Here is a 27,253-nt window from a genome sequence, read left to right as displayed (position 1 = left end):
CAGTCCCAGGGTTGGAATCCCCATGTACAGTCCCAGGGTTGGAATCCCCATGTACAGTCCCAGGGTCGGAATCCCTCAGCAACACCGAGTGTGGGTCACAGGCCCCAAGTCAGAGCCGGCGGATGTGTGGCCAGGACCCCGGCACCATTAACCCCAGGGTGCAGCACCTCCCCCAGACAAGAAACATAACAACTTGCATTTATACAGCAGAGGGAGCAATTCAGAGCCGGTTAGCATCAGGGTGGGTGGTGGATGTAACACTTGGTCCCTGGACTCCTGTGTAGGTCTTTCTTGTTGCATCAGTTTGAGCTGGAGTGGAGAGGGACCCAACAATTTCCAATGTGAGACTGCAAAGGGAGGTGGATTCTAGGGGAGATTAGGTTGCTGAACAGACACTGTCCATACAGTGTAAAAGATTATCGTTTTAGGAACAAGTATTTCTGTAGAGGCTTTCAATCCATTTTATACATACAGATTTTTTTAATTCATTCGATGTGGGTGTCACTAGCAAGGCCAGCAGATATTGCCAGTCCCCAGTTGCCCGTTGAGACGGTGATGCTGGGCCTTCTTCTTGAACCTCTGCAGTCCGTGTGGTGAAGGTACTCTCAGAATGTTGTTAGGTGAGGAGTTCCAGGATTTTCACCCAGCAACGATGTAGGACCGGCAATATATGCCCAAGTCAGGATAGTGTGTGACTTGGAGGGGAACTGGGAGGTGATGCTGTTCCCATGCATCTGCTGCCCTTGACCTTCTAGGTGGTGGAGGTCGTGTGTTTGGGAAGTGCTGTCAAAGTTCTAGTCGAGTTGCAGATTTATAAAGTCGCTCTCCTTCACTCCTCCCCCTCCCACCTCGCGCTCTCTCTCCTCCCATAGAGGCCAGAGTCTTGTGTAGGCCCAGACCGGGTGGCGGGTTCCCTTCCCTGAAGGACATTATTGAACCAGTTGGGTTTTTATGACAATCCGCAGCTTTCATGGTCATTTTTTCTAGTGCCAGCCCCACAAATTCCCAGATTCATTCAGCTCAATTTCACAACCTGCCTTTATACTTTTGTGAGTTCTCTCTCACCCTCCCTTTTTCCTGTTTTATATTCATTTTACAGGGTATTAGAAGGGGAGGATTTTCAGATGGGAAACTCAAACTAAACATCACTTCAAGATCTGACAGAGTCACTCGATTCATTAGGACCTGTGAGCATGGAAGCAGAAAGCACCATTCAGAGCGGGGAGAAACCATACATGTGTTCTGTGTGTGGACAAGGCTTCAGCCGATCCTCTGGCCTGTCGAGATACATGCGCAGTCACACCGGAGAGAGGCAATTCACCTGCTCCGAGCGTGGGAAGGGATTCGCGTGTTCATCCAACCTGCTGACACACCAGCAAGTTCACACTGGGGAAAGGCTGTTCATCTGCTCCGAGTGTGGGAAGGGATTCACTCAGTCCTCACAGCTGCTGATACACCAGCGAGTTCACACCGGGGAGAGGCCGTTCACCTGCTCCGAGTGTGGGAAGGAATTCACTCAGTCATCCATCCTGCTGACACACCAGCGAGTTCACACTGACGACAAACCTTTTAAATGCCCGGACTGCGGGAAGTGCTATAAATGTTCCAGGGAACTGACGTGTCATCAATGTGTTCACACTGATGAGAAACCGTTCAGGTGCTCTCACTGCAGCACTGGGTTCAGGCAATCATCTCACCTCACTGTACACCAGCGCACTCACACTGGGGAGAGACCATTCACCTGCTCTGAGTGTGGGAAGGGATTCACTCATTCATCCAGCCTGCCGAAACACCAGTGAGTTCACACTGGGGAAAGTCCATTCACCTGCTCCATGTGTGGGAAAGGATTCACTCGTTCATCCAACCTGCTGACACACCAGTGAGTTCACAAGTGACTGCAGTTGTTGGATTCTGTGTTATTGCTGCTGTTAATTACATCCTGGACTGAATCCTGTTCATTCTGACAGTTGGGGTTTGTTTCTGCTGATGTAAATAACCCCTGTAACTGGGCTGGAGTTTAATATTAACATAGAAACATTGAAGATAGGAGCAGGAGTAGGCCATTTGGCCCCTCGAGCCTGCTCTGCCATTTAATGAGATCATGGCTGATCATTCAAATTCAGTACCCTGTCCCTGCTTTCTCCTCATATCCCTTGATCCCTTTAGCCTTAAGAAATATATCTAACTCCTTCGTGAATATATTTAATAAGTTGGCCTCAACTGTCTTCTGTGGTAGAGAATTCCACAGGTTCACCACTCTCTGGGTGAAGAAATTCCTCCTCATCTCAATCCTAAATGGCTTATCCCTTATCCTTAGACTGTGAGCCCTGGTTCTGGACTCTGCCACCTCCGGAACATCCTTCCTGCATCTAGTCTGTCTAGTCCAGTTAGAATTTTATAATTTTATAAGTTTCAATGAGATCTGCTCTCATTCTTCTAAACTCTAGCGAATATAAGCCTAATCGACTCAATCTCTCTTCATATGTCATTCCTGCCATCCCAGGTATCAGTCTGGTGAATCTTCGCTGCACTCCCTGCATGGCAAGAACATCCTTCCTCAGATAAGGTGACCAAAATTGCACACAATACTCGAGGTGTGGTCTCACCAAGGCCCTGTACAACTGCAGCAAGACATCCTTGCTCCTGTAGTCAAATCCTCTCGCTATGAAGGCTGTAGGAATTATTAACGGGGATGGGGTTATTGTCTCTGGCCAGCCAGAAGCTTCTGAGCTGCTCCAGAGCCCCATGCGGTTTCAAAGCGCTCCCCTTTCCTGGTTCTGACCGCCGGACTTATTCGGTAGCGATGTAGACAGAAACGAGACTCGTGGTTGGGTGCAAAACAGACCAGTATTTATTGAAACAAAAAAAAGGAAACGACTTATAAATAATCGATATAACGTAACTAATGCCTGGTGCAGCACTTTTGCTTAACACAGTTCACTTATCGTTTACTAGAGCACTCTTTTGCTTAGTGCAATACTCTTTTACTTAAATACAGCACCTTTAATACAGTACACTCTTACTTAAATACGGCACTTATAACTGGTGCAGCACTTTACTTCTCACAGTACTTAGTGTCTACTACAGCACTCTTCTGCTTAGTAGAACACTCTTACTTAAATACAGCACTTTTAACTAGTGCAGCACTTTACTTCTCACAGTACACTTTAGTATCTGCTACAGCATTCGTTTGCTTAGTAGAACACTCTTTTACTTAAATACAGCACTTTACTTCTCACAGTTCACTTAGTGTCTACTACAGCACTCTTTTGCTTAGTACAACACTGTTACTTAAATACAGCACTTTTAATACAGCTACTTAGTGTCCACTACAGCACTCTTCTGTTAAGTGCAACACTGTTACTTAAATACAGCACTTTTAATACAGCTACTTAGTGTCCACTACAGCACTCTTCTGCTTAGTGCAACACTGTTACTTAAATACAGCACTTTTAATACAGCTACTTAGTGTCCACTACAGCACTCTTCTGCTTAGTGCAACACTCTTTTACTTAAATACAGCACTTTACTTCTCACAGTTCACTTAGTGTCCACTACAGCACTGTTTTGCTTAGTGGAGCACTCTTACTTAATAGGGTAGGAGAAAACAGACACAACAAGGGAAAATTGACTAAAATTACAGTTTTAACAAAATTCCCCTTAATTCCCACCCCTATACCTATTCTAAGTTGCCTTGTAATGGGCCAAAAAATGTATGCTCACCAGTGAAACGCCTGCACCATGCCCCTGCAGTCTTAGATTCTTCAGCACCCTGAAAATGGAGATACCCCAGTGTTTAAAAGTAACTGCTGGTATTCCACTCCCTTGGGTGGGCTCCTGAGTTGCAGATAGGGCACGGAGGCGAGGCTGCAGAGAGAGAGAGAGATGGCTTCTTGAGAAGCTATCTTATACCCCATTTGGGGCCGAAATCTTCCCGCCCAAATCCGGATGTATCTGGGCTATACAAAAGGGAATCTAACTGTCCCCATTGTCTGTGATGGGTTTGGATGAATTACCCATTCGTTTAAACTGGTATTCACTCAGTTTAAATGTATCTCCATTCATTGTGATGGGTTGAATAAAGCTGTCTCCGTTTGAAAATACATGTCTATTTCCTTAATTGCTGAGTAAACAGCCCTTGGATGTTAGTGTAAACGAAGCCATTGTCCTGTGGTCACTGGAACCGCAATTGATTGGCAGACTCAAGTGGTTAAGCCTTTGTGTCAACATTGTAGTCTTCCTGTAAACAAACATCGATTGTCCTGTGGTGAAACTCCTCGAACTGCCTTTGATTGACAGTTTAAATACTCCATTGCTTCAGGGGCTGGTTTTTTTTTTCTAAATCCTTTGTCAGCCATCTTTGATTTTCCTTTTCATATGCACACAGGCTGTGTGGTGTCTTCTGCCACGAGGTCAGACAGCCATCTTTGATTATCCTTTTCACAGCACACACACAGGTTGCCTTTCAAGTCCTTTTTGTCAGCCCATGCTTTGCAAAGAGACTGTCTTTTGTCTTCTGCCATGAGGTCTGATGGCCATTTTGATGCCCTGGATATTTAAAGGTATATTCTACCCAGGTCATCTTTGATCAAAAATATAATCTTCGGCTGTAGAAATTTCAGAAATTCTTGCAAAATCTTACAAGGCCAAAATACCATTTGCCTTCTTAACCGCCTGCTGCACCTGCATGCTTACCTTCAGCGACTGCTGCACAAGGATACCCAGGTCTCATTGCACTTCCCCTTTTCCCAGTCTATTGCCATTCAGATAATAATCTGTCTTCCTGTTTCTGGATATATGTCAAATAAATCCGTTTGTTTTAAACACAATGTTGTGGATTTTGTCGTTCCCACCTGAGTGTTTAGAATCACCTGGCTGGAGCTCAGAAAGGACAATCTGGGTGGAGGATCGTACGGTGGGAACAGAACTACAGCCTGGACACATTCCATCAGGGCCACACTGAGAAGGGCAAATGGCACTTTGGGCTTTCTCGCCTCTCTTCACTGACAGCAATGTCCCCGTACAGGTTAATTTTGAAGCCTGTAAGAAATGTGTCCCAGCCGATCTCTTCCATGGGTCACAGCTCCTAGGCACAGAACAGAAGGCTCCTTTACAACTGTGTTTAGAGTCAGGAAGAACAACGGTGAATGCTGGAATGATGCTGTCAAATCAGAGATTGGTGTCAAACTGCGATCTGTTCCTGATTGAAAGTGAAATGGCAGGGTTAAGTTCACAGTCTAAAAATGACTCGTAATTATTCTATGAAGGTTTAACATGGTCGTAGAATGGTTACAGCACAGAATGTGGCCATTTGACCCATTAAGCCCGTGCCGGCTCTCTGCAAGAACACTTCAGCTAGTCCCACTCCCACACCCTTCCCTCGTAGTCCTGCAAATTTTTGACCTTCAGGCGCTCAACCAATTCCCCTTTGTAAGCCATGATTGAATCTGCCTCCACCACCCTTTCAGGCAGTGCATTCCCGATCCTAACCACTCACTGCGTAAAAAGTTTTTCCCCATGTCACCTTTGATTCTTCTGCCAATCACCTTAATCTATGTCCTCTGGTTCTCGACCTTTCCACCAATGGGAACAGTTTCTCTCTATCTACTCTGCCTAGGCCCCTCATGATTTTGACCGTCTCTATCAAATCTTCTCTGCTCCAAGGAGAACAACCCCAGCTTCTCTAGTCTATCCATGTAGCTGAAGTCCCTCATTCCGGGAATCATTCTCGTAAATCTTTTCTGCACCTTCTCTAAGGCTTTCACATAAGAGCAGGATTAGGCCATTCGGCCCTTTGAGCCTGCTCCACCATTCAATGTGATCATGGCTGATCCTCTATCTCAATACCATAGTCCTGCTTTCTCCCCATACCCCTTGATGCCTTTTGGGTCTAGAAATCTATCTATCTCCTTCCTAAATATGTTCAGTGACTTGGCCTGCACAGCCTTCTGTGGTAGATAATTCCACAGGTTCACCACCCACTAAGTGAAGAAATTTCTCCTCATCTCAGTCCCAAATGTTCTACCCCGTATCCTGAGACTGTGACCCCTCGTTCTACACCCCCCAGCCAGGGGAAACATCCTCTCTGCATCTAGTCTGTCCAGCCCTGTCAGAATTTTATATGTTTCAATGAGATCCCCTCTCATTCTTCTAAACTCTAGTGAATACAGGCCTAGTTGACCCAATCTCTCCTCATACGACAGTCTTGCCATCCCAGGAAACAGTCTGGTGAACCTTCCCTGCACTCCCTCTATGGCAAGTATATCTTTTCTTAGGCAAGGAGACCAAAGTTGCACACAGTTCACCGGGTGTGGTCTCACCAAAGCCCTGTATAACTGTAGTAAGACATCCTTGCTCCTGTACTCAAATCCTCTTGCAACGAAGGCCAACATACCATTTGCCTTCCTAACTGCTTGCTGCACCAGCATGTTTGCTTTCAGTGACTGGTGTACAACGACACCCAGGTCCCTCTGTACATAAACATTTCCCAATCTATCACCATTGAAATAATACTCTACCTTTCTGTATTTCCTACCGAAGTGGATAACTTCACATTTATCCACATTATACTGCATCTGCCATGTATTTGCCCATTCACTCAACTTATCTAAATCGCCTTGAAGCCTCTTTGCATCCTCCTCACAACTCACAATCCCACCTAGTTTTGTGTCATCAGCAAACTTGGAAATATTACATTTGCTTCCCTCATCCAAATCATCATTTATATATATTGTGAATAGCTGGGGCCCAAGCACTGATCCCTGCGGTACCCCACTAGTCACTGCCTGCCACTCCAAAAAAGACCCATTTATTCCTACTCTCTGTTTCCTGTCTGTTTACCAATTTTCAATCCATGCCAGTATATTACCCCCAATCCCATGTGCTTTAATTTTGCACACTAACCTCTTATGTGGGACTTTATCAAAGGCCTTCTGAAAATCCAAATACACCACATCCACTGGTTCTCCCTTATCTATTCTACCAGTTACATTCTCAAAAAACTCCAGTAGGTTTGTCAAACATGATTTCCCTTTCATAAATCCATGTTGACTTTGTCTAATCCCATTGCTATTTTCTAAGTGTCCTGTTATCACATCCTTTATAATAGACTCTAGCATTTTCCCTACTACTGATGTTAGGCTAACCGGTTTGTAGTTCCCTGCTTTCTCTCCCTCCTTTTTTAAATACTTCGCTTTTATCAATTTTTATCCCATCCAGTATCTCCACTACCTCCTCCTTTACTATGTCTATGGCAGGACCCTCTTCCTTGGTGAAGACAGATGCAAAGTAATCATTTAGTACCTCAGCCATACCCTCTGCCTCCATGCATAGGTCTCACTTCTCCTCTGACCTTTCTATATTTAGCCTGATTCTCAGATGTATTTACAACCTGACATCTGTCATACGCGCTCTTTTTCTGCTTCATCATATTCTCTATCTCTTTCGTCATCCAGGGAGCCCTGACTTTAGCTGCCCTGCCGTTCCCCCTTGTGGGAATGTACCTGAACTATTTCCTCTTTAAAGGCAGCCCATTGTTCCATTACAGTTTTGCCTGCTAATCTATGATTCCAGTTTACCCGGGCCAGATCCTTTCTCATCCCACTGAAATTGGCCTTCCCCCAGTTAAACATTTTTACTCTAGATTGCTCCCTATCCTTTTCCATAGCTAATCTAAAACTTATGATCACTGTTCCCTAAATGTTCACCAACTGACACTTGCTCCACTTGACCCACCTCATTCCCCAGAACCAGATCCAGCAATGCCTCCTCCCTCGTTGGCCAGAAACGTACTGATCAAGAACGTTCTCCTGAACACACTTCAGAAATTCTTCCCCTTCTCTGCCCTTAACACTATTACAGTCCCAGTCTATATTGGGACAGTTGAAGTCCCCCATTATCACTACTCTATAGTTCTTGCACCTCTCTGTAATTTCTCTGCAAATTTGCTCCTCTATATCTTTCCCACTATTTGGTGGTCTATAGAATACACCCAGTAGTGTAATGGCACCTCTATTGTTTCTTAACTCTAGCCATATAGATTCTGTCCTTGACCCCTCCAGGACATCCTCCCTCTCCAGCACTGTAACATTCTCCTTAACCAATACTGCCACAGCACCTCCTAACTTTCCTTCCCTATCTTCCCTGAACATTTTATAACCAGGAATATTTAATACCCAATCCTGCCCTTTTTGAGCCAGGTCTCAGTTATTGCCACAACATCATATTCCCATGTGGCTATTGGTGCCTGCAGCTCACTTACCTTGTTTACTACACTTCGTGCGTTCACATACATACACTGTAAACCCATCTTAGACCATCCTATATTCTCTCTTAGTTTGACCCCACCTAATACCTTACTATTTCTTACTTTAGTACTCTCTGCCTCTCCCAATCCTTTGAGCACTTTATTTCCCCTTTCTAATGTTACATCCTGGTGTCCATCCCCCTGTCAAATTAGTTTAAACCCTCCCCAACAGCACTAGCAAACCTCCCCACGAGGATATTAGTCCCGGCTCTGTTGAGGTGCAACCCGTCCGGCCTGTACAGGTCCCACCTCCCCCAGAACCGGCCTCAATTCCCCAGGAATCTGAAGCCCTCCCTCCTGCACCATCTCTCCAGCCACATATTCATCTGCTCGATCCTCCTATTTCTATATTCACACGCACGTGGCACCGGGAGTAATCCAGAGATTACTACCTTTGAGGTCCTGCTTTTTAATCTCTTTCCCAGCTCCAAAAATCTGTCTACAGGACCTCATCCCTCGTTCTACCTATGTTGTTGGTACTGATCTGGACAGCGACCTCTGGCTGTTCACCCTCCCCCTCTCAGGATGTTCTGCAGCCACTCAGTGACATCCTTAACCCTGACACCAGGGAGGCAACATACCATCCCGGAGTCAGGTCTGCAGCTGCAAAAACGCCTGTCTGCTCCGCTAACTATTGAATCCCTTCCCGCTATTGCTTTCTCTGTCTTCCTCCTCCACCCCTGTGCAGCTGAGCCACCCTTGCTGCCATGGACTTGGCTCTGGCTGTACTTCCCAGAGGAACCATTACCCTCACCAGTACTCAGCACAGAATACTGGTTGGCGAGCGAGATGCACACCGGGGACTCCTGCACTACCTGCCTGGTCCTCCTCTTCTGTCTGGCAGTCCCCCATTCCCTCTCTGCCTGCACACTCATTAGCTGTGGGGTGACCACCTCCTGAAACATGCTATCCACGTAGCTCTCAGCCTCATGGATGCACCGCAGTGACAACAGATGCTGCTCAAGCTCTGAAACCCGGAGCTTGAGCTCCTCCAGCTGACAACACCTCCTGCACATGTGGTTGACAAGGACATGGGAAGCGTCCTGGAGTTCCCACAATTTTCTTTTATTTGTTCATGGGATCTGGGCGGCGCTGGCAAGGCCAGCATTTATTGCCCATCCCTAGTTGCCCTTGAGAAGGTGGTGGTGAGCCGCCTTCTTGAACCACTGCAGTCCGTGTGGTGATGGTACTCCCACAGTGCTGTTAGGGAGGGAGTTCCAGGATTTTGACCCAGCGACGATGAAGGAATGGTGATATACTTCTAAGTCAGGATGATGTGTGACTTGGAGGGGAACGTGGAGGTGGTGGTGTTCCCATGCGCCTGCTGCCCTTGTCCTTCTAGGTGGAAGAGGTCGCGGGTTTGGGAGGTGCTGCCGAAGAAGCCTTGGTGAGTTGCTGCAGTGCATCTTGTAGATGGTACACACTGCAGCCATGGTACACTGGTGGTGGACGGAGTGAATATTTAAGGTAGTGGATGGAGTGCCAATCAAGCGGGCTGCTCTGTCCTGGATGGTGTCGAGCTTCTTGAGTGTTGTTGGAGCTGCACTCTACCAGGCATGTGGAGAGTATTCCATCACACTCCTGACTTGTGCCTTGTAGATGGTGGAAAGGCACAGGATCTGCATCTGAATCTGAAGCAAGAGAGTTCTTTCAAGGGTTGGTTGAAAGGAACTTCAATGAGTATACAGTGAGAAACTGTAGTTCAGTCTATGACACCCAGAAGCCATGTAGTCAAATGGAACCAGCTTGGGGTTAGATGTGGTAGAAGGTGAACTAGGTGAGAAGTGATATAATCAAGAGTAAGAAAAGCCCCAAAATGGAACAGTCGGTAACAGAACATCAATAATCTCCTCTGATCATGCAGAAATCAACTATTCAATACACTGTGTTTGAAACAAAGCTGCTTTATTCACTATTTATACAGAATATTAATCTCCAGCCCAGGTATAGGAGATATTAAGATCAGCAAAAACACACTCAGTCTGAGCGAGTGAACTACCTGTGAGGGAAACAGTCGGCAAGAGACACAACGAAGGAGTGACCTCAGAATTCAAGGGTGTCACTGGCACAAGGGAGCTGAGAGGTGAGTATCAGCTGAGGATTCATGGTCAGTTTATTTTTGTTCTGTTTTGAGCATATTTCAGCTAAGTAGTTCATAGCTGATCTAATAAAGGGAAGTGCAGATTGATGGGTCGCTGTTGAGTGTTTCTTGTTATGTTTATTTCTGCTAAATGACCTCCATAGTCTGGTAAATAGGGGCATGGCAGGGCAGCTCAGTCCTGTGATTTGCACATCCTGTGCCATGTGGGAAATCCCGGATGCTTCTTGCGGCCTGGACGTCCACGTGTGCAGGAAGTGTCACCAACTGCAGCAACTTGAGCTCCGGGTTTCGGAGCTTGAGCAGCAGCTGGAGTCACTACAGTGCATCCATGAGGCTGAGAAATAGTTGGGAAGCACTTTTCTAGATGTGGTCACCCCGCAGCCACAAAATATGCAGGCAGAGAGGGAATGGGTGAGTGTCAGACAGAGAAGGAGGACCAGGCAGGTAGGGCAAGAATCCCCAGAGTGCATCTCGCTCGCTAACCGGTTCATGGCTCTGGAAACTGGTGGGGGTGATGGTTCCTCTGGGGAGAGCAGCCAGGGCCAAGGCCACAGCACCACGGGTGGCTCAGCTGCACAGAGGGGAGGAAGAAGAGTGGAAGAGCAATAATGACAGGGGAGTCATTGGTTAGGGGAACAGACAGGTGTTTCTGTGGATGCAGATGTAACTCCAGGATGGTATGTTGCCTCCCTGGTGCCAGGGTCAAGGATGTCACTGAGTGGCTGCATGACACTCTGAGGGGGGAGCGTGAACAGCCAGAGATCATTGTCCGTATCAGTACCAATGACATAGGCAGAAAGAGGGATGAGGTCCTGCAGCCAGACTATAGGGAGCAAGGAAAGAGATTAAAAAGCAGAATCTCAAAAGGCAGTAATCTCTGGATTACTCCCGTTGCCATGTGCTAGTGAGTACAGGAATAGGAGGATTGACCAGATGAATGTGTGGCTGGAGAGATGGTTCAGGAAGGAGGGCTTTAGATTCCTGAGACATTGGGACTATTTCTGGGGAAGGTGGGACCTGTACAAGCCGGATGGGTGACACCTCAACAGAGCCGGGACCAATATTCTCACAGGGAGGTTTGCTAGTGCTGTTGGGGAGGGTTTAAATTAGCTTGGCAGGGGGTTGGACACCAGCATATGGATTAGAAAAGAGGAATAAGGTGCATAATAGCGTGAGTGTGTTGGATAATACTCAAGAAGAAAGTAGTCCTAGAGGCGGAAGTAGTACCATGTTAGATCAGAGCAGACTAGGAAAGACTATGAAAAATTCAAAAATGGGTTTAGAATGCATGTAAATAAATGCACAAAGTGTGGTAAGTAATGTTGGTGAACTACAAGCACAATTAGCCATGTGGCAATATGATGTTGTGGCAATAACGGAAACGTAGCTTAAAAATGGTAAAAACTGGCCACTTAATATTCAAAGGTACAAGGTGTTCAGAAAAGATAGGGAAGGGAAAAGGGGAGGTGGGGTGGCAGTGCCAATTACGGAAGACATTGTAGTGTTGGAAAGGAAGGACGTTCTTGAGGGGACAAGGACAGAATCCATTTGGTTAGAGTTGAGGAGCAAAAAGGGTAAGATCACACAATTGGGGTATTCTACAGGCCTCCAAATAGTGAGAGGGAGGTAGAGGAGCAAATCTGCAGGGAAATCGCAGAGATATGCAAGAGCTATAGAGTGGTGATATTGGGGGGCTTTAATTACCCAAGTATCGATTGGTATAATGCTGGGATAAAGGCAAAGGAAGGGGAGGAATTTCTGAAATGTGCTCAGGAGAATTTCCTTGACCAGTATGCTCTTGGCCCAACTAGGAAGGAGGCATTGCTGGATCTGGTGCTGGGGAATGAGGTGGGTCAGGTCGACCAAGTGTCTGTGGGAGAACACTTGGGTATGAGTGATCATCATATCATAAGATTTAATTTAGCAATGGTGAGGAGCAAGGAACAATCTAGAGTGGAACTTCTAAACTGGAATAGGGCTAACGTCAATGGGATGTGAAATGATCTAGCCAGGGTAAAATGGAACCAAAGACTGACAGGAAAAACTGTAATGGAACAATGGGTGATCTTTAAGGAGGAGATGTTCGAAGTACAGGCTAGGTACATTCCAACAAGAGGGAAGGGTAAGGGAACCAAAGCAAGGGCTCCTTGGATGACGAGGGAGATAGAGAAGATGATGAAACAAAAAAAGAGGGTGCATGATGAATATCAGGCGAATTCTTCAAGGGAGAACCAGACCAAATACAATAAGTTGAGAGGGGAAGTGAAGCTGAAAATAAGATTGGCAAAGAGAGAATATGAGAGTAGAATGGCAGTTAACATAAAAGGGACCCAAAAAATCTAGTACCGGCATGTAAACAGTAAGCGGGTGGGGCTGGGTGGGGCCTATTAGAAACAAAGAAGGCAATATATGCTTAGAGGCGCAGGGCAAGGCTAGAATACTCAATGATTACTTGGTATTGGTGTTTGCTAAGCAGGTGGATGCTGACAAAAAATCGGTAGAAGTGGAAAAGGTCGAAGCAATGGAAGGGGTAAAAATTGATAGAAAGGATGTACTAGAAAGGCTGGGTATACTTAGAGTGGACAAGTTGCCTGGTCCAGATGCCACCTGTCAAGCTGCCAAACACTGACATTCTGTGTCGTTTGATGAGTCCTTGTGTTCAAGACTCATCAAACCTTTCAACTTTGCAGAAATCACCTGGCTGTTGTTTCGGAGGATCCAACAGCCAGTCTGTGATATCTACAATGGAGATGTTGGGACTCCGGCTCCATAGTGGCTGAAGGCTGTAGGCAGAAACAAAGGTAAGTGAACATTTTCTAACACCTTACACTCACCTTACATACTTACCACTCCACATTTGCACCCATTATTCACCTCTACATCGCACTTTCAGACCCCTCTGACCCCCGCAGCCCTCCTAATCATCTCCTACACCCTGATGGAGTTCTCCTGTTAACTACCTGTTAACAGGCACTGACTGGGCTTTAATCCCTTTCCCGCCTCGAGGAGACGAGACCCAGGGCAGGACAGCTTCAGACCTCCAGGCAAGAGGGCACAGAGGCGGGTTGAGGGGCGGGTTTGCCACCCGCCCCCAAATTCTGCAACTTTACCGGCAGTCCCGCCTCCATATCTGCCTCCTTGGGGCTGACAAAATCTAACCCTCGATGTTTTCAATGGGAGACTAGATAGGCACTTGAGGGAAATAAACTTGCAGGGCTACAGGGATAGAGCAGGGGAATGGGACTGACTGGATTGCTCTACAGAGTGTTGGCACGGACTTGATGGACTGAATGGCCTCCTTCTGTGCTGTATGAATCTATGACTCTAATCTCTTATCATGGAGAAATCAAATATTCAACACACTGTATGTTTGAAACAAAGTTAATTTATTCAATTTTAATACAGAATATTAATCTCCATCCCAGTTATAGGGGTTATTAAGATCAGCAGAAACAAACTCTAACTGCCAGAATGAACATGATTCAGTGCTCAATGCAATCCCAGTAAACTCTGTTCTATTCACTAATGCGGCCTTTCAATGGCTGGGGTTTTACCCAGCATTCCCCGCGGGGGAGAATGTGCCGCACCTGGACTACAGGAGCCCAGCGCGCAGGCGCAGAACCCACCTGGGTTTGGAGCATGCGCGGTGCGTGAATTGTTTGAACAGTGAGGGAACAGACCAGTTCCGAATTATCACAAAGAAGCAGGCGAACGGAGCGGATTAAAGGACTGTCAACTGGGCGGGGAGGCTTCATAAACAACTGGTACAGGCCACAAACGCCGAATCATAACCTGAAGGTCTCACGTTTGCAACTTTGGAGCTTCTTCCAGTCATACGCAAAGGATAACGGCCGCCATCTTGATTCAGTGAGCAGCAAAGCGTATGCGCAGCCATCTTGGTGAGGCATAGAGTGGGCGGGGCTTCAGTGTCTGTTCCCAACGTGGTCCGAGGGCCCGGCAGAGTAAAACATTGACTCAGTTATTTGATTCAGACTCTCCACACTTCAGATTTCTCCTGAACGCGCTGGTAAAAGCAGAACATACGGTTAACATCCCACACAATTCTAACAGAAGAGCCCCAGAGCTGGGCTGCCCTACTACAGTCCCAGGGTAGAATCCCCAAGTACAGTCTCAGGGCTAGAATCCCCATGTACAGTCCCAGTGTTAGAATCCCCATGTACAGTCCCAGGGTTAGAATCCCCATGCACAGTCCCAGGGTTAGAATCCCCATTTACAGTCCCAGGGCTAGAATCCCCATGTATAGTCCCAGGGTTGGAATCCCCATGTACAGTCCAAGGGTTGGAAACCCCATGTACAGTCCCAGGGTTGGAAACCCCATGTACAGCCCCAAGGGCTAGAATCCCCATGTACAGCCCCAAGGGCTGGAATCCCCATGTACAGTCCCAGGGTTGGAATCCTCATGTACAGTCCCAGGGTCGGAATCCCGATGTTCAGTCCCAGGGTCGGAATCCTGATGTTCAGTCCCAGGGTCGGAATCCCCATGTAACGTCCCAGGGTTTGAATCCCAATGTACAGTCCCAGGGTTGGAATCCCTGTGTATAGTCCCAGGGTTGGAATCCCCTTGTACAGTCCCAGGGTTCGAATCTCCATGTAAAGTCCCAGGGTTCGAATCTCCATGTACAGTCCTAGGGTAAGCATCCCCATGTACAGTCCCAGGGTAAGCATCCCTATGTACAGTCCCAGGGTAAGCATCCCCATGTACAGTCCCAGGGTTGGAATTCCCTTGCACAGTCCCAGAATTACAATCCCCATGTACAGTCGCAGATTAGAATCCCCATGAACAGTCCCAGACTGGAATCCCCATGTTCAGTCCCACAGTTGCAATCCCCATATACAGTCCCAGGTTCGGAATCCCCATGCACAATCCCAGGTTTGAAATCCCCATGTGCATTCCCAGGGTTAGAATACCCATGTACAGCCCCAAGGCCTAGAATCCCCATGTACAGTCCCAAGGGCTGGAATCCCCATGTACAGCCCCATGGTTAGAATCCCCATGTACAGTCCCAGGGTCAGAATCCCCTTGTACAGTCCCAGGGTCAGAATCCCCTTGTACAGTCCCAGGGTCGGAATCCCCATGTACAGCCCCATGGTTAGAATCCCCATGTACAGTCCCAGGGTCAGAATCCCCTTGTACAGTCCCAGGGTCAGAATCCCCTTGTACAGTCCCAGGGTCGGAATCCCCATGTACAGACCCAAGGGCCAGAATCCCCATGTACAGTCCCAATGGTTAGAATCCCCATGTACAGTCCCAGGGTCAGAATCCCCTTGTACAGTCCCAGGGTCGGAATCCCCTTGTACAGGCCCAGGGTCGGAATCCCCGTGTACAGGCCCAGGGTCGGAATCCCCGTGTGCAGTCCCAGGGTCGGAATCCCCGTGTGCAGTCCCAGGGTCGGAATCCCCGTGTGCAGTCCCAGGGTCGGAATCCCCGTGTGCAGCCCCAGGGTCGGAATCCCCGCGTGCAGTCCCAGGGTCGGAATCCCCGTGTGCAGTCCCAGGGTCGGGATCCCCGCGTGCAGTCCCAGGGTCGGGATCCCCGCGTGCAGTCCCAGGGTCGGGATCCCCGCGTGCAGTCCCAGGGTCGGAATCCCCGCGTGCAGCCCCAGGGTCGGAATCCCCGCGTGCAGCCCCAGGGTCGGAATCCCCGTGTGCAGTCCCAGGGTCGGGATCCCCGCGTGCAGTCCCAGGGTCGGGATCCCCGCGTGCAGTCCCAGGTTCGGGATCCCCGCGTGCAGTCCCAGGGTCGGGATCCCCGCGTGCAGCCCCAGGGTCGGAATCCCCGTGTGCAGTCCCAGGGTCGGGGTCCCCGCGTGCAGTCCCAGGGTCGGGATCCCCGCGTGCAGTCCCAGGGTCGGGATCCCCGCGTGCAGCCCCAGGGTCGGGATCCCCGCGTGCAGTCCCAGGGTCGGGGTCCCCGCGTGCAGTCCCAGGGTCGGGATCCCCGCGTGCAGTCCCAGGGTCGGGGTCCCCGTGTGCAGTCCCAGGGTCGGGATCCCCGCGTGCAGTCCCAGGGTCGGGGTCCCCGCGTGCAGTCCCAGGGTCGGGATCCCCGCGTGCAGTCCCAGGGTCGGGGTCCCCGCGTGCAGTCCCAGGGTCGGGGTCCCCGCGTGCAGTCCCAGGGTCGGGATCCCCGCGTGCAGTCCCAGGGTCGGGATCCCCGCGTGCAGTCCCAGGGTCGGACTCCCCGCGTGCAGTCCCAGGGTCGGGGTCCCCGCGTGCAGTCCCAGGGTCGGAATCCCCGCGTGCAGTCCCAGGGTTGGAATCCCCGCGTGCAGTCCCAGGGTCGGAATCCCCGCGTGCAGTCCCAGGGTTGGAATCCCCGCGTGCAGTCCCAGGGTCGGGATCCCCGCGTGCAGTCCCAGGGTCGGGATCCCCGCGTGCAGTCCCAGGGTCGGGGTCCCCGCGTGCAGTCCCAGGGTCGGGATCCCGCGTGCAGTCCCAGGGTCGGGGTCCCCGCGTGCAGTCCCAGGGTCGGGGTCCCCGCGTGCAGTCCCAGGGTTGGAATCCCCATGTGCAGTCCCAGGTGTGGAATCTCCATGTGCAGTCCCAGGGTTGAAATCCCCTTACATTCCCAGGGTTGGAATCTCCATTTACAATCCCAGGATTGGAATCCCCATCTGCAGTCCCAGGGTTGGAATCCCCATGTACAGTCCCAGGTGTGGAATCCCCATGTACAGTCCCAGGTGTGGAATCCCCATGTGCAGTCCCAGGGTTGGAATCCCCATTTACAATTCCAGAGTTAGAATCCCCATGTGCAGTCCCAGGTGTGGAATCTCCATGTGCAGTCCCAGGGTTGGAATCCCCATGTACAGTCCCAGGGTTAGAATCCCCATTTATCGTCCCAGGGTTGGAATCCCCATGTACAGTCCCAGGGTTGAAATCCCCTTACAGTCCGTGGGTTGGAATTCCATTGTGCAGTCCCAGGTGTGGAATCTCCAGTTACAGTCCCAGGATTGGAATCCCCATGCAGGGTCCCAGGGTTCGAATCCCTCAGCAACACCGAGTGCAGGTCTCGGGCCCCGAGTCAGAGCCGGCGGACGTGCGGCCAGGACCCCGGCACCATTAACCCCAGGGTGCAGCGCCTCCCCCAGACAAGAAACACAACAACTTGCATTTATACAGCAGAGGGAGCAACTCAGAGCTGGTTAGCATCAGGGTGGGCGGTGGATGTGGAACTCGGTCCCTGGCCTCCTGTGTTGGTCTTTCTTGTTGCATCAGTTTGAGCTGGAGTGGAGAGGGGGGAGAAGCTGCTGGGTTTAACCCTCAGTACTTCTGAGTCCAATGGGACCCAACAATTTCCAATGTGGGACTGTGAAGGGAGGTGGATTCTAGGGGAGTTTAAGTTGCTAAACAGACACTGTCCATACAGTGTAGAAGAGCATCATTTTTGGAACAAGTATTTCTGTAGAGCTTTTCAATCCATTTTATATATACAGATTTTTTAATTCATTCGATGTGGGTGTCACTAGCAAGGCCAGCAGATATTGCCAGTCCCCAGTTGCCCGTTGAGAAGGTGATGCTGGGCCTTCTTCTTGAACCTCTGCAGTCCGTGTGGTGAAAGTACTCTCAGAATGCTGTTAGGTGAGGAGTTCCAGGATTTTCACCCAGCGATGATGTAGGAACGGTGATATATGCCCAAGTCAGGATAGTGTGTGACTTGGAGGCGAACTGGGAGGTGATGGTGTTCCCATACACCTGCTGCCCTTGTCCTTGTAGGTGGTGGAGGTCGCGTGTTTGGGAGGTGCTGTCAAAGTTCTAGTCGAGTTACAGATTTATAAAATCACTCCTTCACCCCTCCCCCTCCCACCTCACTCTCTCTCCTCACATATAGGCCAGAGTCTTGTGTAGGCCCAGACTGGGTGGCGGGTTCCCTTCCCTGAAGGACATTAGTGAACCAGTTGGGTTTTTACGACAATCCGGCAGCTTTCATGGTCACTTTTTTCTAGTGCTGGCCCCACAAATTCCCAGATTCATTCAGCTCAATTTCACAACCTGCCTTTGTGTTTTTGTGGGTTCTCTCTCACCCTCCCTTTTTCCTGCTTTAAATTCATTCTACAGAAGGGGAGGATTTGCAGATGGGAAATTCAAATCAAACCAAACATCACTTCAAGATCTGACAGTCACTCGATTCATCAGGACCTTTGAGCATGGAAGCAGAAAGCACCGTTCAGAGCGGGGAGAAACCATACACGTGTTCTGTGTGTGGACGAGGCTTCAGCCGATCCTCTGATCTGTCGACACACCAGCGAGTTCACACCGGGGAGAGGCCGTTCACCTGCTCCGAGTGTGGGAAGGGATTCACTCATTCATCCACCCTGCTGACACACCAGCGAGTTCACACTGATGATAGACCTTTTAAATGTTCTGACTGTGAGAAGAGATTTAAAAGCAAACAGCCCCTGCTGACACACCAGCGAGTTCACACTGATGATAGACCTTTTAAATGTTCTGACTGTGAGAAGAGATTTAAAAGCAAAAAGGATCTGCTGACACACCAGCGAGTTCACACTGGGGAGAGGCCGTTCACCTGCTCTGAGTGTGGGAAGGGATTCACGTGTTCATCCGACCTTCTGAAACACCAGCGAGTTCACACCGGGGAGAGGCCGTTCACCTGCTCTGAGTGTGGAAACGGATTCACTCAGTCATCCAGCCTGCTGACACACCAGCGCGTTCACACTGATAAGAGACCTTTTAAATGTTCTGACTGTGAGAAGAGATTTAAAAGCAAAAAGGATCTGCTGAGACACCAGCGAGTTCACACTGGGGAGAGGCCGTTCACCTGCTCTCAGTGTGGGAAGGGATTCATGTGTTCATCCAACCTGCTGACACACCAGCGAGTTCACACTGGGGAGAGGCCTTTCATCTGCTCCGAGTGTGGGAAGGGATTCACTCAGTCATCCAGCCTGCTGACACACCAGCGAGTTCACACTAATGATAGACCTTTTAAATGTTCTGAGTGTGAGAAGAGATTTAAAAGCAAACAGCACCTGCTGATACACCAGCGAGTTCACACTGGGGAGAGACCATTCACCTGCTCTGAGTGTGGGAAGGGATTCACGTGTTCGTCCGACCTTCTGACACACCAGCGAGTTCACACTGGGGAGAGACCGTTCACCTGCTCTGAGTGTGGGAAGGGGTTTACTCATTCATCCAGCCTGCTGACACACCAGCGAGTTCACACTGATGACAGACCTTTGAAATGTTCTGACTGTGAGAAGAGATTTAAAAGCAAAAAGGATCTGCTGACACACCAGCGAGTTCACACTGGGGAGAGACCGTTCACCTGCTCGGAGTGTGGGAAGGGGTTCACTGATTCATTCCACCTGCTGATACACCAGCGAGTTCACACTGGGGAGAGGCCTTTCACCTGCTCAGAGTGTGGGAAGGGATTCACTCAGTCATCCAGCCTGCTGACACACCAACGAGTTCACACTGGGGAGAGGCCATTCACCTGCTCCGAGTGTGGTAAGAGATTCACGTGTTCATCCCACCTGCTGAGACACCAGCGAGTTCACACCGGAGAGAGACCGTTCATCTGCTCTCAGTGTAGGAAGGGCTTCACTCGGGCTTCCCACCTGCTGACACACCAGCGAGTTCACAAATGACTGCAGGGGTTGCATTCTGATGTTATTGCTGCTGTTAATTACATCCTGGACTGAATCGTGTTCATTCTGACAGTTCGGGTTTGTTTCTGCTGATGTTAATAAACCCTGTAACTGGGCTGGAGTTTAATATTCTGGATATATGTCAAATAAATCAGCTTTGCAATAAATACATTGTTGTGGGTATTTGTCGTTCCCACCCGAGTGTTTAGCATCACCTGGCTGGAGCTCAGAAAGGACAATCTGGGGGGAGGATCGTACGGCTGGAACGTCTCTCTTCACTGACGGCAATATCCCCGTGTGGGTTAATCTTGAGGTCTGTAAGGAATGTGTCCCAGCCGATCTCTCCCATGGGTCAGAGCTCCTAGGCACAGAACAGAAGGCTGCTTTACAACTGTGTTTAGAGTCAGGAAGAACAACGGTGAATGCTGGAAACGTGCTGTCAAATCAGAGATTGGTGTCAAACTGCGATCTGTTCCTGACTGAAAGTGAAATGGCAGGGTTAAGTTTCCAGTCTAAAAATGACTGGTAATTATTCTGTAAAGGTTTAACGTGTTCGTAGAATCACAGAATGGTTACAGCACAGAAGGTGGCCATTCGACCCATTAAGCCCGTGCCGGCTCTCTGCAAGAGCACTTCAGCTAGTCCCACTCCCCCACCTTTCCCTCGTAGTCCTGCAAATGTTTGTCCTTCAGGTACTCATCCAATTCCCTTTTGAAAGCCACGATTGAATCTGCCTCCACCACCCTTTCAGGCAGTGTATTCCTGATCCTAACCACTCAGTGCGTGAAAAGTTTTTCCCCATGTCACCTTTGGTTCTTCTGCCAATCACCTTAAATCTGTGTCCTCTGGTCTGCGACCCTTCCGCCAATGGGAACAGTTTCTCTCTATCTGCTGTGTCCAGACACCTCATGATTTTGAACACCTGTATCAAATCTCCCCTCAATCTTCTCTGCTCCAAGGAGAACAACCCCAGCTTCTCCAGTCTATCCATGTAACTGAAGTCCCTCATTCCTGGAATCATTCTCGTAAATCTTTTCTGCACCTTCTGTAAGGCCTTCACATCCTCCTGAAGTGTGGTGCCCAGAATTGGACACAGTACTCCAGTTGGGGGCCGAACCAGTGTTTCATCATAATTTCCACACTTTTGTACTTTATACCACTTTATACCTTCCTCCAGTCCGAAAAACAACCGTTCACCACTACTCTCTGTTTCCTGTCACTTGGCCAATTTCCTATCCATGCTGCCACTGTTCCTTTTATTCCATGGGTTTCAACTTTGCTGGTAAGCCTATTATGTGGCACTTTATCAAACGCCTTTTTGAAATCCATGTACACCTTATCTGTTACCTCATGAAAAAACTTTATCAAGGTGGGCAGCACAGTGGCAAATGGAATTCAATGTGGGGATGTGTGAGGTAATGCATTTGTGGAGGGCTAACAAGGAAAGGGAATACATATTAAATGGTAGAACACTGAGTCGTGTAGAGGAACAGAGGGACCTTGGAGTGCATGTCCACAGATCCCTGAAGGTAGCAGGCCAAGTAGATAAGGTGGTTAAGAAGGCATACGGAATGCTTGCCTTTATTAGCCGTGGCATAGAATACAAGAGCAGGGGGGGTTATACTTCAACTGTATAAAACACTAGTTCGGCTTCAGCTAGAGTACTGCGTGCAGTTCTGGTCACCACATTACAGGAAAGATGTAATTGCACTAGAGAGGGTACAGAGGAGATTTACAATGATGTTGCCGGAAGTAGAGAATTTTGGCTATGAGGAAAGACTGGATAGGCTGGGTCTGTTTTCCTTGGAACAGAGGAGGCTGAGGGGAGACCTTATTGAGGTGTATAAAATTATGAGGGGATTAGATGAAGTGGATAGAAAGGACCTATTTCCCTTTGCAGAAGGGTCAAAAACCAGGGGCACAGATTTAAAGTAATTGGTGGAAGGTTTAGAGGGGATTTGAGGGGAAATGCCTTCACCCAGAGGGTTGTGGGGGTCTGGAACTCACTGCCTGAAAGGGTGGGAGAGGCGGGAACCCTAACCACATTTAAAAAGTACTTGGATGTGCACCTGGGATGCTGTAACCTACAGGGCCACGGACCAAGAGCTGGGAAGTGGGATTAGGCTGGATAACTCTTTGTTGGCCGGCACGGACACGATGGGCCGAAATGGCCTCCTTCCGTGCTGTAACTTTCTATGATTCAACACGATTTGCCTTTAACAAATCTGTGCTGGTTTTCCTTAATTAATCCACACCTATCCAAGTGACTATTAATTCTGTCCCTGATTACTGTTTCTAAAAGCTTCCCCACTACCGAGGTTAAACTGACTGGCCAGTAGTTGCTGGGTTTAAACAGCACCAGTTTTTAAACAATAGTGTAACAGTTGCAATTCTCCAGTCCTCTGGCACCACTCCCACATCTAAGGAGGATTGGAATATTATGGCCAGTACCTCCGCGATTTTCTCCCTCAATTCCGTCAGCATCCTAGGATGCATCCCATCCACTCCTGGTGATTTATCTACTTTAAGTACAGCCAGTCTTTCTAATACCTCCTCTTTATCAATTTTTATCCAATCAAGTATCTCCACTACCTCCTCCTTCACTGTCTCTGGCAGGATCCTGTTCCTTGGTGAAGACAGATGCAAAGTACTCGTTTAGTACCTCAGCCATACCCTCTGCCTCCATGTATAGGTCTCCTTTATGGTCCCTAATCGGCCCCAACCATCCTCTTACTACCCGTTTACTATTTATATGCCGATAGAAGACTTTTGGATTACCTTTTATGTTGTCTGCCATTCTATTCTCATACCCTCTCTTTGCCCCTCTTAGTTTCTTTTTCACTTCTCCTCTGACCTTTCTATATTTAGCCTGATTCTCAGATGTATTTGCAACCTGACATCTGTCATACGTGCTCTTTTTCTGCTTCATCATATTCTCTATCTCGTCATCCAGGGAGCCCTGACTTTAGTTGCCCTGCCTTTCCCCTAGTGGGAATGTACCTCAACTGCACCTGAACTATTTCCTCTTTAAAGGCAGCCCATTGTTCCATTACAGTTTTGCTGCTAATTTTTGATTCCAGTTTACCCGGGCCGGATCTGTTCTCATCCCACTGGAATTGGCCTTCCCCCAGTTAAACATTTTTACTCTAGATTGCTCCCTATCCTTTTCCATAGCTAATCTAAACCTTATGATACTATGATCATTGTTCTCTAAATGTTCACCTACTGACACTTGACCCACCTCATTCCCCAGAACCAGATCCAGCAATGCCTCCTCCCTCGTTGGGCCAGAAACGTACTGATCAAGAAAGTTCTCCTGAACACATTTCAGAAGTTCTTCCCCTTCTCTGCCTTTAACACTATTATGATCCCAGTCTACATTAGAATAGTTGAAGTCCCCCATTATTAATCTATATATATAAACGAGTCCTTCTGTCTGTCCTTCTGTCTGTCCTCGGGTGTGCGTCTGTCCGGCTATGCGCTCGAAAGTTACAGAGCGTACCTACGCGTGCGTTACGTCGAAAGAAAGCTTACCTTTCCGAAACACTGGTAAGCGTATTTACGTTTCGGCCGGACGAAGATCGCGCCCGCGGTATCCGAAAAACCTTCAACATTCTGCTCATTAGCATCTCTTTATCCGCTCATTAGCGACAGAGTGACCTCGAGGTCGACCAATCGTACGCCGGGTTGCTGGCGCGTGCGGCCGGGCCCTCCTACGGTCGAGTGACGGGACGATTGACCAATCCTACGCTTTGGTGACCTGACGGTCGACCAATCGGTGCGTGTGTGGGCGGGCCAAATCGTTCTGAACCGAGGTGAGTCGCCGCCATCTTGATTCCAAACTTTTCCTTTCTTTTTCCCGCTTTCTGCGTCTTTAAAAAAAAACTTTGCTTTTAAAACACACATTGTTTTTAACAAAAAAGATTTAGAAAGTAATTAACTTATCTAATCTCATTAATTTTCCTACCTTTCCCCGTTTTTCCAGGTAGGCCTCAAAGCCTCGGCCTCTCCTCCGCACCCACGCCCGAGCTAGGCACCTCCCGGCCCCAGTCAAGAAGCGGCCCCCGATCGCCGCCATCTTTATGAAGGCTGGAGGGGCGGGCCTCAGCCGAGCGCCGCTACCGCCGCCATCTTAGTAAAGGCTGCTGCGGCGGTGGCGGCACGGAGCTCCGCGGAGCAGGTGAGCGGCGGTGTCTAACTCCCCACCCCCCCCCGCCCCCCCCAAGTCTGTGTCTCTCTCTCTTCCCCGCGCCTCCTGAATGCGCGGGGGGGGGGAAGAGGCCCGGCGCACGCCGCATTCGGAGACTTCAACTCCGTGACAGGTAAGGAGGGTCTTCGTTCACGTTGGGCGGCGGGCGGGTTCCTCGGGTGCTGATCCCTGGTGGTGTGGGGCCGGAGCCCGGCTCTTAGCTTGCCCCGGACAGCGGGCGGACGGCGGGGCCTGGAGTAGCAAATCGTGCACCACGGCAGAAGAAAAACTGAGAGCGACAGAGGGGAACAGACGTCAGAGAGGGAGAGGGGCAGGGAGGGAGAGGGGCAAGGAGGGAGAGGGAAGAGAGAGAGGGTGGGGGAGGGGAGAGAGCGAGAGGGCGGGGGGAGGGGAGAGAGCGAGAGGGCGGGGGGAGGGGAGAGAGAGCGAGAGGGCGGGGGGAGAGAGAGCGCGAGAGGGCTGGGGGAGAGAGAGCGTGAGAGGGCGGGGGGAGAGAGAGCGCGAGAGGGCGGGGGGAGAGAGCACGAGAGGGGCGGGGGAGAGCGCGCGAGAGGGCGGGGAGAGAGAGCACGAGAGGGCGGGGAGAGAGCGCGAGAGGGCGGGGGGAGAGAGCGCGAGAGGGCGGGGGGAGGGGAGAGAGAGCGCGAGAGGGCGGGGGGAGGGGAGAGAGAGCGCGAGAGGGCGGGGGGAGGGGAGAGAGACGGTGAGAGGGCGGGGGAGGGGAGAGAGGGCGGGGGAGGGGAGAGAGGGCGAGAGGGTGGGGGGAGGGGAGCGAGAGGGCGGGGGGAGGGGAGCGAGAGGGCGGGGGGAGGGGAGAGAGAGGGCGGGGGGAGGGGAGAGAGAGGGCGGGGGGAGGGGAGAGAGGGCGGGGGGAGGGAGAGAGGGAGGGGAGAGAGAGGGCGGGGGAGGGGAGAGAGAGGGCGGGGGGAGGGGAGAGAGAGGGCGGGGGAGGGAGAGAGAGGGCGGGGGAGGGGAGAGAGAGGGCGGGGGAGGGGAGAGAGAGGGCGGGGGGGAGAGAGAGGGCGGGGGAGGGGAGAGAGAGGGCGGGGGGAGGGGAGAGAGAGGGGGCGGGGGGAGGGGAGAGAGAGGGGGCGGGGGGAGGGGAGAGAGAGGGGGCGGGGGGAGGGGAGAGAGAGGGCGGGGGGAGGGGAGAGGCGGGGGGAGGGGAGAGGGGCGGGGGGGAGGGGGCGAGAGGGCGGGGGGAGGGGGGCGAGAGGGCGGGGGGAGGGGAGAGAGAGGGCGGGGGAGGGGGGAGAGAGGGCGGGGGAGGGGGGAGAGAGGGGGGCGGGGGGGAGGGGGGAGAGAGAGGGCGGGGGGAGGGGAGAGATAGGGCGGGGGGAGGGGAGAGAGAGGGCGAGAGGGCGGGGGAGGGGAGAGAGAGGGCGGGAGGGCGGGGGGAGGGGAGAGAGAGGGCGGGGGGAGGGGAGAGAGAGGGCGGGAGGAGGGGAGAGAGGACGGGAGGGCGGGGGGAGGGGAGAGAGAGGGCGGGAGGGCGGGGGGAGGGGAGAGAGAGGGCGGGGGGAGGGGAGCGAGAGGGCGGGGGGTGGGGAGAGAGGGCGGGGGGCGGGGGGGAGAGGGCGAAGGGGCGGGGTGCGGGGAGAGAGAGGGCGGGGGGGCGGGGAGAGAGAGGGCGGAGGGGCGGGGAGAGAGAGGGCGGGGGGCGGGGAGAGAGACGGCGCGGGGGGGGCGGGGAGAGAGACGGCGCGGGGGGGCGGGATGGCGCGGGGCGGCGGGGGGCGGGACGGCGCGTGGGGTCGGGGGGCGAGACGGCGCGAGGGGGCGGGGGGCGAGACGGCGCGGGGGGGCGGGGGGCGAGACGGCGCGGGGGGCGGGGTGCGATACGGCGCGGGGGGCGAGACGGCGCGGGGGGGCGGGGGGCGAGACGGCGCGGGGGGGGGGCGGGACGGCGCGGGGGCGAGACGGCGCGGGGGGGCGTGGGGCGAGACGGCGCGGGGGGGGCGAGACGGCGCGGGGGGGCGGGGGGCGAGACGGCGCGGGGGGGGCGGGGGGCGAGACGGCGCGGGGGGCGAGACGGCGCGGGGGGCGGGGGGCGAGACGGCGCGGGGGGGCGGGGGCGAGACGGCGCGGGGCGGGGGGCGAGACGGCGCGGGGGGGGGGCGGGGGGGGGGGGGCGAGACGGCGCGGGGGGCGGGACGGCGCGGGGGGGCGGGGGGGCGCTGGGGGGGCGGGGGGCGGGACGGCGCGGGGGGGCGGGGGGCGAGACGGCGCGGGGGGGCAAGACGGCGCGGGGGGGCGAGACGGCGCGGGGGGGGCGGGGGCGAGACGGCGCGGGGGGGGAGACGGCGCGGGGGGCGGGGGGCGAGACGGCGCGGGGGGGCGGGGGGCGAGACGGCGCGGGGGGGCGGGGGGCGAGACGGCGCGGGGGGGCGAGATGGCGTGGGGGGCGCGGGGGGGCGAGACGGCGCGGGGGTCGGGGGGCGAGACGGCGCGGGGGGGCGTGGTGCGAGACGGCGCGGGGGGCGAGATGGCGCGGGGGGGCGGGGGGCGAGACGGCGCGGGGGTCGGGGAGCGAGACGGCGCGGGGGGGGCGGGGTGCGAGACGGCGTGGGGGGCGGGGGCGAGACGGCGCGGGGGGGCGAGGGGGCGGGGGGCGAGACGGCGCGGGGGGCGTGGGGCGAGACGGCGCGGGGGGGGCGGGGGGGCGAGACGGCGCGGGGGGGCGAGACGGCGGGACGGCGCGGGGGGGCGAGACGGCGCGGGGGGGCGAGACGGCGCGGGGGGGCGGGGGGGCGAGACGGCGCGGGGGGCGGTGGGCGAGACGGCGCGGGGGGCGAGACGGCGCGGGGGGGCGGGGGGGAGAGACGGCGCGGGGGGCGAGACGGCGCGGGGGGCGGGACGGCGCGGGGGGCGAGACGGCGCGGGGGGGGGGCGGGGGGCGAGAGAGCGCGAGAGGGCGGGGGGAGGGGGGCGAGAGAGCGCGAGAGGGCGGGGGGAGGGAGGCGAGAGAGCGCGAGAGGGCGGGGAGCGCGAGAGGGCGGGGGGCAGGGGGCGAG

General features: G+C 52.5%; 2 pseudogenes across 1 annotated transcript in view; both read left to right on the top strand.

Moving 5' to 3' along the window:
- The first annotated feature begins 1,193 nt into the window (after positions 1-1,193).
- On the top strand, positions 1,194-1,883 carry LOC147119901 (uncharacterized; annotated as a pseudogene).
- Positions 1,884-14,038: 12,155 nt separating this feature from the next.
- Positions 14,039-27,253, top strand: part of LOC147119900 (uncharacterized) — a 77,828-nt pseudogene continuing 64,613 nt past the window's right edge. The window contains exons 1-3 of the transcript XR_015078096.1: positions 14,039-14,305; positions 18,483-20,017; positions 21,869-21,870. The product of XR_015078096.1 is annotated as an uncharacterized LOC147119900 (transcript). The remainder of the gene's footprint in view (positions 14,306-18,482; positions 20,018-21,868; positions 21,871-27,253) is intronic.

Source organism: Somniosus microcephalus, chromosome 4 (assembly GCF_052327205.1).
Source record: "Somniosus microcephalus isolate GS21.2 chromosome 4, FLI_Smic_1.0, whole genome shotgun sequence".
NCBI classification, from domain to species: domain Eukaryota; kingdom Metazoa; phylum Chordata; class Chondrichthyes; order Squaliformes; family Somniosidae; genus Somniosus; species Somniosus microcephalus.
Note: the sequence above shows the minus strand (reverse complement) of the source record. Positions and strands in the feature narration are given on the sequence as shown.